Source organism: Ranitomeya variabilis, chromosome 3 (assembly GCF_051348905.1).
Source record: "Ranitomeya variabilis isolate aRanVar5 chromosome 3, aRanVar5.hap1, whole genome shotgun sequence".
Lineage (NCBI taxonomy): Eukaryota > Metazoa > Chordata > Amphibia > Anura > Dendrobatidae > Ranitomeya > Ranitomeya variabilis.
Genome location: NC_135234.1, coordinates 50,279,843 through 50,297,251, shown reverse-complemented (window position 1 = coordinate 50,297,251; position 17,409 = coordinate 50,279,843). Strand labels below are relative to the sequence as shown.

The 17,409-nt window shown below is 39.8% G+C and overlaps 1 long non-coding RNA gene across 4 annotated transcripts in view; it reads left to right on the top strand.

The window, feature by feature from the left end:
* LOC143815131 (uncharacterized) overlaps window positions 1-17,409 on the top strand; it is a 610,659-nt gene that overhangs the window by 527,884 nt on the left and 65,366 nt on the right. For all 4 annotated transcript variants that reach the window (XR_013223685.1, XR_013223683.1, XR_013223684.1 and 1 more), the window contains one exon: window positions 6,913-7,039. This is a non-coding gene — a long non-coding RNA (uncharacterized LOC143815131). The remainder of the gene's footprint in view (window positions 1-6,912; window positions 7,040-17,409) is intronic.

Here is a 17,409-nt window from a genome sequence, read left to right as displayed (position 1 = left end):
GAGTTAATGCAAGCTTATAGTGCATATGTCATAGGTTCATTCAACCTTGAGATATACATTGTACTGTTTATTGTTTGACTTGGATGAGTTTTGTACCCGGAGCACATTAACGGATACATCATATGTGATAATAACCTTGCTCATACTGGCATGCCCACATCCCACTTTTATCTGTAATTGAGTTTGTTCTATTTTTTTTTAATTGTTTTTATTGCATTTCTAAATGAATAAACTAAATGATTTTTATAATGTATGGAATGTTGTTTGCTCCTATTGTATCTGAATTGCTAATAAATACGTAAATGGTAATTTAAGATGATTTAGTTTCCAGCTGAAAGAGCCTTTTAGCATTCTTGGTCTATTAATTAAAAAAATGTAAAATAGTTATTTAAAAATATGGAACATTTTTCGGTTCATTTATTATTACCTGTTTGAGTTCTTTTTTATGTTCTCCCACATTCACTGATGAAAACACTTGGGAGACTTCACAACTTTTCTGTTTTTTGCTTTTTTTTAGCGGAAGTCACTTCAAAGCTCAAGTACAGTAAAGTAAATAAGTTGAATATCCTTACATCAGCGCTTATTGCCATAAAATATCCCCTATGGGCTACTATATAGACTTGTATATAGACTTGAGCATATGTATATGAGCGGAGGAGCTCTTTACATTGCTGAAATTCCAGCCTGGAAAGGGAACACTGGAAACTGAGTAGATCAAATGACTTCAATATGCTGCTCACTCAATATCTGCCTTTCAGATATAACTCCATGAATAAGCAATGATTTTGATGCATTTATCTTCTAGGGTCACACAATCCACCTCTTTCTCCACTTTCCATTTATTTTATGCAGTATTATACTGTTTTTCTTCACTAGACAGTAATATGCATCTGAACTACTATTTTACTTTATTATTATGTGTAGTCTACGAAACCGCATTTTATAAATGTATTTACATATATATTCTCACGACCGGCACTGCATTATTAAGCTCTACGGGTGCCGGCTACCATGTCACACTGTGCTAGAGGCAGTCACTTTGGATATTACATGACTGTAATAAAATTATCCATTCTAATATGAAATGTTAGAGGACGTTCTAACCACTTGTCATGAGCGCCGAGCAATGATTCATTTTATTTCAATGTAATCACTTCCGTACAATGGACACAACGCGAGACAAAAAAACATGTAGTGGTTTTATATGTGTTTAAATAGAAAAAGGAATAACACTAAGCACAATGGATCCTTTATTATACAGAAATAAGTATGTCGTTGTTCTACGCTTCTGACGGGAGACACCATTTGCTGGTCTCTTTCAAATAGCATTACATTATTTGAGAATGGATCTTTAAGAATGTTTGTTGAAGTGAGGTCGCTACTGCCTCCCCCTCAAAAAAATGAAGGATTAAAGTGGTTTAGACAGGGTCCAATGGATATGTTGTCATTGCTGTTTAAACAAAACTTGCAAAGTTTAACAGTAAAAGCAAATATAATACCATTTTGTGATATATCTTCTAACTCATCATTCATGCTGCAAACTAGCTAAGGCTAGTTTCACTCTAGTGTTTGGCAGGGCTGTGGACTTCCTCCGTGAAGCCCTGCCTACTGCCGCACCTCTTCATTCAGCACCGCCTATGGCTGCATGCGTCCTGCGTACCCTATCTTTAACATTGGATACACAGGCCATGCGGATGTATGCGGATGCCTCCGCATGCGTCATTTTCACGCTGCGCCGACCTCCGCCGAACGCAACATGTTGCAATGTTGAAAATGATGCATGCGGAGGCATCTGCATACATTCGCATGGCCTGTGTGCCCAATGTTAAAGATAGGGTATGCAGGACGCATGCAGCCATAGGTGGAGCTGAATGAAGAGGTGCGGCAGTGGGCAGGGCTTCACAGAGGAAGGCCGCAGTCCTGCCGAACGCTAGTGTGAAACTAGCCTAATATCTGTCCTGTTCTCAAGATAAGCTGGACTAAAAGTTCACACTGAAACACATGTACAACTGCCTATTAAGATCTATGAAGAGGGGAGGAGTAGAATGAGACAGAGGTTAGAGACCTAAAGATATTGCTATTGCGTTCTAATTAGTGTTGTCTCTCCTCAGAGCTGGATTCATGACTACACTGCTCAGTACTACTGCATGTATGCACTCCATAAGTTTTCTGAGCAAGTGTTATATAGTAAACCTCTTAAAAGGGATTTCATGAGTGGTATATGTAGACCCAGGGGAAAAAGGAGAAAACTCCAAAACAAAATGAGTGGAATACAGACAGACCTGGTGTGGGAAAAACCTAAGAGAAGATGGTGCCGATGAGAACACAAGGGCCTTCTGCTAAACCTGTTTCCCTCCTCTTGCCTTCCTCATTCTAGTCTACTTTTTTTTTTTTAAAAAAAGGACAACTTCATATTGATTGGGAGGGGCAAAAACATCATGAAATCCATTCTACAAGAAAAAAAGTAATGGTTGAAAATGTAATTATTACTTTATCCTCCACCTCACTATCTGATCTCAAGATTAATATCTTATGAAAAAGTTTGTGTTCTGCATCCACAAATATATTTGAATGTTTGAATTAGAGTAAAGACAGGATCGAGGGTTAAGATAGCAGACATTTTACAAACATCATGATCTGGTCCAATGTGGGGTCTTGGAGATTCATGAAGAGGACTTACGAGATGTTAGGACTGTTGACCGCACTGCTACGTGAGAGCTAAAGTGAACCAGCACAGGGTCTCTTTACAGACATAAACTCAAAATATAGATAAATGTCCCCTACTGGAGATCTCTCCAGAATCATCATCTTTAGAAAAGTAGTGAACGAGGAATTGTGGAGAATAAGACCATCTACCTATGATCCTGTAAATAATTTCAGAGAAAAAAAGCTGAAAAAATACAAGAATTAGCCCCAAGCTTTCTAATAAAGAGGGTAACATTGTAGTAATGGAACATGTAAATTATAGACTATGGGCCTGATTAATCAAAGTCACAAACTTTAGACACAACTCGGAGTTACTCCTACATTTTGCAACTTTTGGCGTTTACATGCCAGCTTCTCCTAGCTTCACCAAAGTGGACATAGCTGAGGCAAAGCGAGGGCATAGTGGGGGCGTGACGTCACAGCTTGTCTAATTCATGATGAGCTGTGCATCTCTGTACGTCAGAAATCTCACCACAGTCTCTAACTGGAATAAGATTTCTGGCATAGCGCATAGAGGTGCACACCACTCATTAGGTGTTGGAAATCTGGACATAGGTTGCAAGATTGCAGACTTGTATGTTTAATCTGAAATGCTGTCGTTTCAGAGAAAACTTACTTTGAAAAGCCATCATGGGCCTGTGTTTCTCGGCTGACTATTCCAAAGCAGGTCCATGTCCAGCTGTCTCCTCTCAATGGCTAACGGTCTCTACCTGTAAGTATACATAGGAAAAGACATGTCAATTAAATAGATCTGTGCAGGGAGAAGGACCTTCCTCAGACTAATCAGCTGAGACACATAGTCCCCGGCTTGCTTTACAAAGTATGTTTTCTCTGAAATGCGCAATGTTTCACAGCAAAACATGCATTTGCATGTTGATACATTTCTACACTATTACCAAGTAATTCCCAGACCAATGATTTAAGAAGAAGCAGATGAGTCATCTATCTGAGTGTGGTCACCTTAAGAAAGACTCTTCCAAGCTGGGGTCTAGGCCATAGTCATTATAAGAATGATGGCGTTTTGGCAACTTTATATTAATATTCGTTTTAGGATGTGAAAAGAAGTATGGTCAATTTAATATATGATACATCTACAGTCAGATTTATGAAAACTGACTAATCACATTGTTTTGTAATTTTCCTCCTTCGTTTATATTTCTCAATTGCTGTATTTGCCATTTCCTATAAGTCAATCATGACTACATTGGGTCTCTGTAATGTGAATGTCTTCTCTATGTTTTTGTATTTATCATTAGAGATCAGCGAACCTTTCAAGGTTGTGGTGTAGCTTGTTGCATGCACCCCAATATTAGCCCAAACTATTTTGATTAGTAAATGTGACCTCCTGAGTCCTGACTGCAACACAGTATTAGCCCAAACAATTTTGATTAGGAAATGGGGCCTGGGGCCTGCACCCCAGTATTCCTGTTCTGGCAGACTTAAATGGTTCTTGTACTTACAGCTTGGCCATTCATTTGAAGGACCACCATTTAAATACAACATATCCTACATGTCTGGCTGGCTACAGAAGCCGTGGAAAAAATAGCTGGTTGCTAGATTTCTCGAGAGTGGGACCTGGGGAAATCTATTGATATTCTTGATGGCTAAATTTTGAAAATGATATGATGAGAGAAGGGTCTAAGGGGTAACGTTTCTCCTTATGGAGAGTGACATACCATCTCTGGCTTGTCAAGGTAAGGAGGCTTATTTGCCGTACAATGCTCCTCTGGGAATTTAAATATGCAAATTGCCTCTTCTGAGAAAAAGAGGACTTTACTCTATAGCGCCACCTATTGGAAGTAGCGATCCTACAAGTCACAATCAACCCTTTAACGAGTCGTGCAATATGACTTAGGATAAAAGCCAAATCAGTATCTCAATTCGCAGACACGGTGTTTCGGGCTATTGGCCCTCGTCAGTGCTTTTATCCTAAGTCATATTGCACGACTCGTTAAAGGGTTGATTGTGACTTGTAGGATCGCTACTTCCAATAGGTGGTGCTATAGAGTAAAGTCCTCTTTTTCTCAGAAGAGGCAATTTGCATATTTAAATTCCCAGAGGAGCATTGCACGGCGAATAAGCCTCCTTACCTTGACAAGCCAGAGATGGTATGTAACTCTCCATAAGGAGAAACGTTACCCCTTAGACCCCAGTCCAGAGCCTCTCACCTAGCCAAATCAGTTCTCATGCTTCGCACTGACGAGGGCCAATAGCCCGAAACACCGTGTCTGCGAATTGAGATACTGATTTGGCTTTTATCCTAAGTCATATTGCACGACTCGTTAAAGGGTTGATTGTGACTTGTAGGATCGCTACTTCCAATAGGTGGCGCTATAGAGTAAAGTCCTCTTTTTCTCAGAAGAGGCAATTTGCATATCTGATGAGAGAACACATTTAATTTTCAATTGACAATCCATTTTCTAAAACTGACAGCCCTTTACATGATTCCTCATCTATTTCAATAATTCTGTTGTGGGGGAATTCTCTCTCTTTTATCTCAGTATACTCTAAAACACAAGTAAATGCATATGTTTTGGACTGAGATGTGGTCTTCTAAGTATAACATTTTCACTACTTTACTCTGTTTACCATCCACATCACCATGGCCCCCATACAGCCTTCCACAAAGTATGATGGACCCCACAAAATTATTCACACTGTATAGCTGTTCACATACAGTGTAGTGGCCCCCACAAAGCTCTCAATAAAGTATAAAATGTTCCCACATAGCCTTCCAAATATTATAAGGGAGCTCACATAGCCTTCCAAATATTATAGTGGCCCCACATAGCCCTCCAAATATTTAATGGCCTCCACATAGTCCTCCAAATACCATAATAGTCCCCACAAAGCCCTCCATATAGTATAATGGGCCCCACATAGTCCTCCAAATATTATAATGGTCCCCACATTGCCTTCCATATAGTATAATGGGCCCCACATTTCCTTTCATATAGTAGAATGTACCCCTGATAGTCCTCCATTTAGTACAATGCTCCCCATAGATCTCCATATATTATAATGAACCCCACAGTCCTCCATATAGTATAATGTGACCCATAGTCCTCCACATAGTATAATGCACCGCATAGTCTTCCATATAATGTAATGCACACTATAATCCTCCATATAGTATAATGCTCCTCTCATATTTCTCCATATAGTATAGTGCACTCCTCATAGTCATCCATAGTGTATAATGCACTACTCACAGTCCTTCATTTAGTATAATATACCCCCATAATAATCCATATAATATAATGTACACAATAGTCCCCCATACACAATAATGCACACCCCATTGTCTTCCATACAGTACAATGCACACTCCATAGTCCTCCATACAGTATAATGCACTTCCCATATTCCTCCATAGAATATAATGCAGTCCCCATAGTCCTCCATATAGTACATATAGTATAATGCACACCCTATAGTCCTCCATACAGTATTAAGGCCACCACAATGTACTCACTAATTCCAAAAAATAAATACATACTTACCTCTACCCATTCCCTGCTGCTCTGGTCTCTGCAGCAGTTCCACTGCCTGGCACAGCTTTCCTCCTCCATCATTATTTCAACTGTATCAACACCCTAGTTGTCGATACAGTTGAATGTGTGATGCCAGGCTAGGAGGTCCCCTCGAATCACTAGCCCCATGGCAGCAGCATGGTCTGCCACTATTCGCGGCATGCCAACTGACTAGGAGCCCCTGGAGGGGGGCCCTAGGCAATTGCCCAGGCACCTCCTAATGCCAGCCCTGGTCATTAATAGTGGATTTACACCTTTTGCTTTATAGATCTGGCAAAACTGGGATATCACACTTGTCTGTGTCGGTTATTTTATAGGTCACATTATCTCTTTGTTTTTATTTCCAAATTCTTCAGCAGAATCCTCCGTTACTTAGTTAAAATTCCAAGTACATGTAATCCTTCTTAAAAATGCCTGTGGAAGGAATATCTGAGAGTTGAGAAAAGGCCAATATGTCTTATCCTAAATCTCACAAAGCATTCTTCGTCTTGATTTGGTGTAGAAGGCCTCTGATGAACTGATAAAACAACAGCTCATTTCTGAGCACAATGATATTTGCTGTAGAGATGTAAGATAATATTTCCATTTAGAAATCTCGAATATCAATAATTTCAATGATGTTTGATAGCTCTCATATGCCCTTCATTAAATTTACTTAAACTTTTATTTTCAGATATAAGTAATTGGAATAGCATCTGGGAAATTTTGGTTTCATCTGTCAAAATATTTCTTGAAGAACTTTCCATCTATTCCTGGCTCTACAGGGAAATCCTTATGAGGACATCTGACACCAAGTTGAGGTATAGTAAAGCGTATTATTGGGAAATAGAGTTTTTCATCTGTTTTAGTTGAAGTTAAAAGTTACATGAAGTTAAAATAAAGAGAAGAAAAGAGAAGAAAAATAACTTTTATCATACTCAACTGCGGGGCGGTCAAAGAGATGTTGCTCTTCTTGGTCCGGAGTATTTAATCTGTTTTATTCGAAGTTAAAAGTTACGTGAAGTTAAAAGAAAGAGAAGAGAAGAAAAATAACTTTTATCATAGTCACCTGTGGGGTGGTCAAAGAGGTGTTGCTCTTCTTGGTCCGGCACCTCCCATCTTCTTGCGATGCCAAACCTGTTGACAGGTTCCCTTTAAATTTACTTTTCTTTAGTTTTGTGATATTCATTGAGGTTTTTTGTGCCTAATTATTCAACATGGTGCACGTGCTTCATGAATATTGAGCAAAATCAACAATGCTTTTTTTAAAATTTTTGTCTTTGATGGATTTTGTTAAATTTTAGCAGAAAAAGTCACACGTTTCACAAAATGGTGCAAAAATTGCACCAAAATTACTGGTATGCATGAAATCATTCTAATGGTGAACTGGAGTACATGTGAACTAAAATGTTGCTACTTTTTAAAAAGTCGCATTCAATGAATCAGTCTAAAACATCTGGAAATGCCACACTGGCATAAAAATCAGATAAAAATCTAAACAACAAAGGATAAAAAAAATGCACAAATTGTTTAATGAATTTTTCGCAAATTAAAAAGTCTCTAATTGATATGCCAAAAAACTAACAAAAATGCAATTATGGTCAATTGTGGTCAATGTCTTGATCTGCAAGCAATTCCTAAGGTTGTAAGACCTAATGCATAAAATCAGATATATCTGAGTCGCAGACGCAAAGATTACACCAGTTCTTTCTACCATCTATTGTGGTCCTGCCTAATCCCAAATCATTTCGAGACCCCTCAGATAGTAAAATTTAATATAATATATTCTTTGCACCACTAGTTCCAGCTATTTTACTTATTTCCTTCTTACCAAATGACCATTGAGATACATTGCCCACTTGTTCCTCGCAGTTTCTTGATTTCAATCAAAATAGAAATTTTTGAAGATTCCTACTAATAATCAGTGCTTAGTAGTGTTGAGCGATACCTTCCGATATTTGAAAGTATCGGTATCGGATTGGATTGACCGATATCCAAAAAATATCGGATATCGCCGATACCGATACCCGATACCAATACAAGTCAATGGGACACAAATATCGGAAGTGATCCTGGATGGTTCCCAGGGTCTGAAGGAGAGGAAACTCTCCTTCAGGCACTGGGATCCATATTCATGTAAAAAATAAAGAATTAAAATAAAAAATATGGATATACTCACCCCTCCGACGGAGCCTGGACCTTAGCGGTGTAACCGGCAGCCTCGGTTCCTAAGAATGCAGAGTGAAGGACCTTCGATGACGTCGCGGCTTGTGATTGGTCATGTGACCGCTCATGTGACCGCTCACACGACCAATCACAAGCCGCGACATCATCGCAGGTCCTACACTCACTGCATTCTTAGGAACGGAGGCAGACGCTTGCACCGGTGAGAGCCAGGGCCCGTCCGAGGGTGAGTATATCCATATTTTTTATTTTTATTTTTTATTTTTTACATGAATATGGATCCCAGGGCCTGAAGGAGAGTCTCCTCTCCTCCAGACCCTGGGAACCATACTCACCGCACACGCCTGGGAACTTATAGGAACTTCCGATTCCGATTTCCGATATCACAAAAATATCGGAACTCGGTATCGGAATTCCGATACAGCGAATATCGGCCGATACCTGATATTTGCAGTATCGGAATGCTCAACACTAGTGCTTAGGTAACGTCTACCAGAACCCTCCCATGGCTGGTTCCTCCATATGTGCAGTCCATGAGTTGCTTTTAGAGGCTTCCAGATAAATTGAGGTCACTATATAAGATCAGTGTCTACACTAATTAGGTCCCTTACTGAACTTCCAATTTAATTGACACCTCTGTTAATGATGATACTCATTCATTGAGGCCACTTATCCACTCATATCTCATGTTTGCATTTTTCTTATTTTTTTACGCTATACTGTGTATAACCTATGACTAATTCAAAAACCTATCCATTCACATATGTTATTATAATAAGTTTTCAATAGATATTATTCACTATTTATCCATGTGATGACGATCCGTTTTTGTGTTTTTAAATTAATACAAAGACATTTAAAGGGTATGTATGTCCGGACCTATATTATCTTCATTACGTCATTCACCCTATGTATATAGAGCATTTCGGAAGCGGGTGTATGGAGCGGGTTTACACAGTGAGTCCACCCTATATCCAGCTGGTGATGGCTGTGTAATGCAGTCAGCACCTGCCGCTAACAATCGCGAGTGGAGCCGCTCCATCCGTGATTGGTAACTTGTTACATGCTGCTGTTAATCTCTGATTAACACGGTATTTAACACGTGCCGACGTGTGTGTGCGCGTCATTAACTCAGCCCATCGGCTCACCTGCCACAAAGTTCCATCGGACGAAAAATAAAATGTTACAGGTGTCAAAAAATGGCACAATTCTATTTTTTTTTAATTTTCAAACTGATTATTTTTCCACCATTATAATAATAAAAAAAGTACTACATGTTTGGTATCTCCGTAATCGTACTGATAAGAATCATATTGCTTGGTCATTTTTACCATAAAATGTACAAGTGAAGGGTTGTTTTCATTATTTTGTATGATTTTGAAACATAGTTTTTATTTTCTTGTATGTTTCTAGTTTCTAATAGCAACTGCCAGGATCTGACTCATTGAGATTTATACTAGTCTTTTTTAGTCATGCTCTATGATCTGTGCAGAGATCACTGTGCAGGGAGGGAGAGGAAGTGATCTGTGACTATTACCAAAATAACGGTTACTGTATTGTAATTATACTTGTGGTGAAAATGAGATGACTGCATAAAAGTTGTAAAAGTTAAAAGACTACATAAAAGTTAGTTCTACAGAAAAAGATGTTTTAGCTCAATTTAAGGCTTAGCGGTCATAGTGAAAATAACTACGTTTTAGGATATTTTGCAACAAGCAACATTAAATGGAGACCAAAAAAAATAATTCAAATATTTTTGAAAAAAGATTCTTAACATAAAACATTTAACTTTAGCCAGTTTGGTTTGTTACACTTGTGTGTTTTTATGTGTGTGTGAGGGATGCCAAATGTACTGTTGGGTAGACTCACTCTACTACTCACATTGGGGGAGGTTCTTTCACTTTGGTACTAATAGTACAAGATGCAGCACGATTTTGGCCATCAAAATTATGGAGAAACCCAACGTAACCCAAATATACACCATTTCAAGTTATGTTTGCTTTTTTGTAATGGCTCAACATAAACCATGACGCATTGGTGGAATCATACAAAGGACTAATAGGGTCCAGAAGGTTTATGTTAAGCTTTCCATTGATCTGATAGTAACAATAATGGTTCATTTTGTGATGGCTGTCTTATGAACCTGCATATAAAAGTTTGATGTCAAATTGGATCCACCATATGACAGATCCATGACAGCACAATGACTTACTTCTATTAGAAAAAGCCATAATGATAGCATTTCTCTGTTGGCAAAGACCTATCAAGTAATTATGATGGATGGTGGCCGTTTATTGGTATTGAGCCAACTCACTCATAGCATTTTCGAAAATGTTGAAGTAAGAATACCTAGTCGTTCCATGTTATTCAGCGTGACCCAACAAAGAAAAAAAATCTACAGTGGAGGCAGCCGTTATGTGGTCACTAATCCTCCCTTCAGTCTATTTCCGTATTAAAATCCTGGTAAATTGATTGAAAACTAAAAAAAAAGTCAAATTTCTAGAAAATATATGTAACAAGTGAAGGCTAGCTAGTCGACTGCACAGGATTTTTAGTCTTCTTAGTTGATAAAAGGAAAAAAAATTCAAGGCGGATAGACGTATAAACACACAAAAAGGAGTGCCTCTCAATGGAAGCTTTATTTTAATAAGCATCCCCCTGATGGGGATTTGCTGGTTGCCTGGGCATCTTCACCGTTGGTTGGGTTTATTTAAAGAGCTTTTCTTGTCACCTTTAAACTCAAACGATTTCTCCAGATGTACAAAAGGGAACAATGCAGAAAATCTTGCTGCTTCAGCAGAACAGGATCCAGCTGGAAGAGGAACTAGATCTGCAAGTCATTGGTTACAGCTGTGTTTCGATTTATGCCTTGGTTGAAAAAATAAATTAGTAGATTAAAGGGCCAGAAAGAGGAGTCTTTGTTTGACTGTAGTACGAGGCTTTTAAGTGTTTACAGTGTTTTTGTTGTATTTTTTTTATTTTCTCATACGTTGCTTTCGAATTTGACGAGACTCCATTCAGTAGAAGCCTGTTTTTTTTTTCTTCTTTTCCCAGAGATGTAATCATACTAGGGGGCTTCCCATGTTCTCAATGCAAGGGGAACTACAGGACGGTGGTTTAATTATACGAGACATGAATTATTCCAGGCCATTGTAGAAAAAGCGACACAGCTGATAAAATAGTTCTCGTCTACAAGAGCCAATTTCCAGCCTTGTGGTGGGAGAGACGCACGTCGCTTTTGTTCTTAATGATCTCATTGTGTTGTGTCTGTCGTGTGATATATTTTGTGTACACACATGGAGCAAGCCGAGGTACATTTCTCTTATAGATCTCGGGACTACAGTACATGCCCCGTGTATTTTCTCTCGTTCTGAAGATGCCCCCCACCTCCCAATAGAGGTCTCAGGTGGGGGCTAGCTCATTATTTCAGTCACTGGTGTGCGCTGACAGGTGCAAAAAACAGCTGCTACATCTGTTTTTGATTTAAATGGTTGCTCAACAAAAGTGGCTGCGCTCCCAGAGAACGGGGATGTCATTCTTGTCCGCATGGTAAAAAAAAAAGAAAAAGATACACTTGTGTTTCTTTGAGCCTTTGTGAGTATGCTCGGAAGGTAATTCTTCTATGTAGTATTGTGTTGGGTGGGATCCATTGGTCTGATTAGGTTCAAAGAGATCTCATATAAAAATGGCTGCACCTTAAATGGAACGCCAATTATTGTAACAAATTAGCTCTTGTCTAAGAAGAAGAGAGCTGTCTGTCTATTTATTAATTTATTTATTACTCATTTATATAGCGACATTAATTCTACAGCACTTTACAGACATTATCATCACTGTCTCCATTGGGGCTTACAATCTACATTCCCTATCAGTATGTCTTTGGCATGTTAGAGAAAACTTGGGAGCCCGGAGGAAACCATCGCAAACACGGGAAAAACATACAAACTCCACATACATGTTATCATAGAATCATAGAATGGTAGAGTTGGAAGGGACCTCCTGGGTCATCTGGTCCAACCCCCTGCTCAAAGCACGATTCACTAAATCATCCCAGACAGATGTCTGTCCAGCCTCTGTTTGAAGACTTCCATTGGAGGAGAACTCATCACCTCTCGTGGCAGCCTATTCCACTCATTGATCACCCTCACTGTCAAAACGTTTTTTCTAATATCTAATCTGTGTCTCCTCCCATTCAGTTTCATCCCATTGCTTCTAATCTTCCCTTGTGCAAATAAGAATAGAGATGATCTGTCTACAAAGTGACAACCCTTGAGATAGTTGTAGACAGCTATTAAGTCTCCTCTCAGTCTTCTTTTTTGCAAGCTAAACATTCCCAAATCCTGTAAACGTTCCTCATAGGACATGGTTGGCAGACCGGTCACCATTCTGGTTGCTCTTCTCTGAACTTGCTCCAGTTTGTTGATGTCTTTTTTTAAATGTGGTGCTCAAAACTGGACACAGTGTTGTGATTTTGCTTTTTGCTCCCTCTAGTGGTCATTAGTGATTTGACTCTGGAGCTTCTGTCTTTTCCTATATCCTCACCTGGGCCGTTAGTTCAGGGGCGTTGCTATATAAGCTCCCTGGACCTTCAGTTCAATGCCTGGCATCGTTGAAATCAGAGCTAATCTGTTGTGCTCTTGTCCTATGATCCTGGTTCCTGTATTTCAAGCTAAGTCTGCTTCCTTGCTTTTTGCTTTTGTTTTGTTTGGTATTTTTGTCCAGCTTGTTCCAATCTGTATCCTGACCTTTGCTGGAAGCTCTAGGGGGCTGGTGTTCTCCCCCCGGACCGTTAGACGGTTCGGGGGTTCTTGAATCTCCAGCGTGGATTTTTATAGGGTTTTTGTTGACCAGATAAGTTATCTTGCTATATTCTGCTATTAGTAAGCTGGCCTCTCTTTGCTGAACCTGGTTCATTTCTGTGTTTGTCATTTCCTCTTACCTCACCGTTATTATTTGTGGGGGGCTTGTATCTTGCTTTGGGGTCCCTTTCTCTGGAGGCAAGAGAGGTCTTTGTTTTCTTCTCCTAGGGGTAGTTAGATTCTCCGGCTGGCGCGAGTCATCTAGCGATCACCGTAGGCATGATCCCCGGCTACTTCTAGTGTTGGCGTTAGGAGTAGCTATTTGGTCAACCCAGTTACCACAGCCCTATGAGCTGGATTTTTGAATCTCGCAGACTTACACGTTCCTCTGAGACCCTGTCCACTGGGGTCATAACAACACAGTATTCCAGCTGAGGTGTGACCAAAGAGGAGTAGAGGTCAATAATGACTTCACGTGATCTAGACTGTATGCTTCTGTTAATACATCCCAGAATTTCATTTGCCTTTTTTGCTGCTGCATCACACTGTTGACTCATGTTCAGTTTATGATCTATTAGTATACCCAAGTCTTTTTCACATGTGCTGATGCTTAGCCCTATTCCTCCTATTCTGTATATGCTTTTTTTATTTTTATTGCCCAGATGTAGTACTTTGCATTTTTCCTTGTTAAAGACCATTCTGTTAGTTGCTGCCCACTGCTCCAGTTTATTTATTTCTTTTTGAATCCCCTCTCTCTCTTCTCTAGTATTAGCTATCCCACCTAGCTTTGTGTAATCAGCAAATTTAATGAGTTTACCCTCAATTGCTTTATCTAAATCATTGATAAAGCTGTTGAAAAATACAGGACCCAGGACAGAACCCTGTGGTACCCCACTTGAGACATTCTTCCAACTGGATGTGCAGCCATGTGCAGCAAATGAGCCACCGCGCAGCCTCAATAATGCCTCCTATTGGAGGTAGTGATCCTTCAAGTCAATAACTGATCCTTGCTACCTAATTGCAGATATTTAGCCAAAGTTGAGCCTTCTCCAAAAGGAAATATATCCATCTTTAGAAAAATGTTACAGACAGGGGCAGACATACCATTGGTGCAACCTGTGCAGGTAGGTAAGGAAGCCCTCTACCCTAGCAAGCAACTTTCTACTATCTAACAACATAGCTTAGCTATCAAATATTTGTAAATTGTTGGAGAGAGATAAATATGATCCGGTGCTGGATAAAAAAGGGCCTGTACACTGTCTTGCACAAGAGCCTCCAGCTATCTGAATCCACCTCTGATTTCAGGGTTCTTGACCATCGTCAGTGCATTTCAGAATCTCTGATTTCCTGGGTGAAAGGTCTTTTACAGAGGTCAAATAGAGTACTGTTTCTCCTTGTGCAGACCGCCAGCTACTGTAGGGAGACCTTTAGAAGTAGCAATGCTTCCTGGGAAAATGGTATGCAAATTATCTCCCTTGTAGAGAAAATAATCCTGTCTGGTGCCATTTATTGGGTGTAGCTACCCTAGTAGTCATTGTTTGCCACCTTAACAAGCCATACAACATTATTTCTCCAAAAGAAAATTAAAGAATTGTTTTACTGCTTAGTTGTTATCAAAAACTTTTGCCATGCGGTTTCAACATATTCAATGTCTAGTTTGACCCTATTGGTCTCAATCTGTTCTCAGATTTTCCTTATCGATTACAAAAAAACCCTCTGTCTAAATAAACTATCCCAACACATGAACCACTGACCAATTTCTTCTTAGTGCAGTTCTCTTTGGATATGCTTATTTAAAAATGTCCCATGACAATAGTTTTCCATCTTGTTTCCTACTGCTGAGACACCCAACTATCTATAATATGTACATTGGACTTTTTGCACTTGGTGCCCTCTTGTTGCGCTTGCAGGTCGCTTGCATGATAAGTTTTACATTTTTCCCACGTACAGTATCAAAATTCCATGTTCTAAGTTCTATAATATATTAAACACTTAACACAGAATGTTGACAAGAAAATGACCGGATGATAAAAGTTGAAGATTCACTTTAAGTGTCGTGAAGTTGGATCCTTTTTTAACCCAACCATGCCTGTTCACTCAAACCAAAATCTCACTCGTATTTGCATAGTTAATGCATGACGATATGGAGATTAGAGGTGACAAACAAGAGCAAAGGAGAATTTTTTTAGAACATGTATCCCATAAAGGTAAACATCAATATGGTCATGTAGAAGGTTAGGCTAGATTTCATCAAGGATACACTTAATAAACTAATAGTTGTAGATTTGCTGATATGATGTCCTCAATAGCCTTCACACAGTGAGTTGAGAGATTCCTGACCTCCTGGGCTTCTGTGGCAGCAGCGTTGAGGACATTATTCAGCAGTGCATCCTGAAGAAAATGTGAGTAGTAGGGTTGCTCCCTGGAAACACTTCCAATATCTTCCTGCTCTCTTTGTAATCTGTTCCAAAAAGCTTTGAAAATTAAAGATTTAGACCTGTCGCCAAGTTGCATTCTCATGCCGGCAAAACGACGCATCCGCATAGATCCGCATACATCCACATGTCCTGTGCACCCAAATATAGGTACCCAGGACACATGCAAAAGTAGGCGGACCTAAACAGAAGAAGTGCGGTAGTCGGTGGAGCTTCAGGGAGGAAGTACGCAGCCGTCTGCAAAGCCCCAGTACGCAAGTGTGAACCTTGCCTTTGATGCGCAATTCTGGCACTTAGCCTCGCTCTTGCCCTATAGCAGTGGTAAGTGGGGTGATAGTTGGGGTGTTGATGTCACCTTTGTACTGTCCGGTGACATCAAGCCCCGAGGTTAGTAATGGAGAGGCGTCAATATGACGCTCCCATTACTAACCCCATAGTCATATTGTATAAAAACACAGACACCCAGAACAAAGTCCTTTAATTGAAAGAATGACACAGACTCCTTTACTAAATCTTAATTAAACCATACTTACGACATTGCCAATTCCACAGACGCCAATGTCTCCTGCAAAAGAGTTAAAATAACAAATAACGATATTCTTCACCTTTGCGTAGAGAAAATTATAATACATTTGTCCCACAACAAGTCTAGCTCTGCTACATCTAGATGGCAGGATGCAAGGTTGCTAGATGGGACCATACAGCCTGTCATCAACAGAGACACTGAGCAGCATGTTCTATGTGTCTTCCTGTGAACTCCTATTACCAGCATCCTCAGATGCACATCCAATGTATTGTGGTGCACAGACTCATGTTGTCTGCACATGGCAATACATGCTGCTGGCCAATCATAGACCAGCAGCTGACATCGGCATGCACATGACTGGGGGCGCATGGCAGTGACGTCATGCACTCTTGTCACTTGCAATCTGAAGTCAGCTGCCAGCTTAAGAGGATGTCGTGCAGCGAGAGAGCAGGGGGAAGGGTGACTATTCATTAATGTTTTTAAATCAGTGAGTACACGGTATCCATACTACTACATGGATGACTATGGGCTGTACATTATATATGGAGGTACATTATACTATATGGAGGAATATGAGAGGTGCATTATCTACAGTATGGTGGACTATGCACCGTGCATTATATTATATCAAGGACTATTGGGTGCATTACACTACATGGAGACTGTGGGCTGTGCATAATATTACAGTGGGTTTGGAAATTATTCAGACCCCTTAACATTTTTCATTGTTTCATTGCAGCCATTTGGTAAATTCAAAAAAGTTCATTTTTTTTTATCATTAATGTACACTCTGAACCCCATCTTGACTGAAAAAAAAACAAATGTAGAAATTATTGCAAATTTAATAGAAAAGAAAAACTGAACTATCACATGGCCATACGTATTCAGACCCTTTGCTCGGTATTGAGTAGAAGCACCTTTTGAGCTAGTACAGCCATGAGTCTTCTTGGGAATGATGCAACAAGTTTTTCACACCTAGATTTGGGTATCCTCTGCCATTCCTGCCATTCCTCCTTGCAGATCCTCTCCAGTTCTGTCAGGTTGGATGGTGAATGTTGGTGGACAGCCATTTTCAGGTCTCTCCAGAGGTGCTCAATTGGGTTTAGGTCAGGGCTCTGGCTGGGCCAGTCAAGAATGGTCACAGAGTTGTTCTGAAGCCACTCCTTTGTTATTTTAGCTGTGTGATTAGGGTCAATGTCTTGTGGGAAGGTGAACCTTCGGCCAAGTCTGAGGTCCAGAGCACTCTG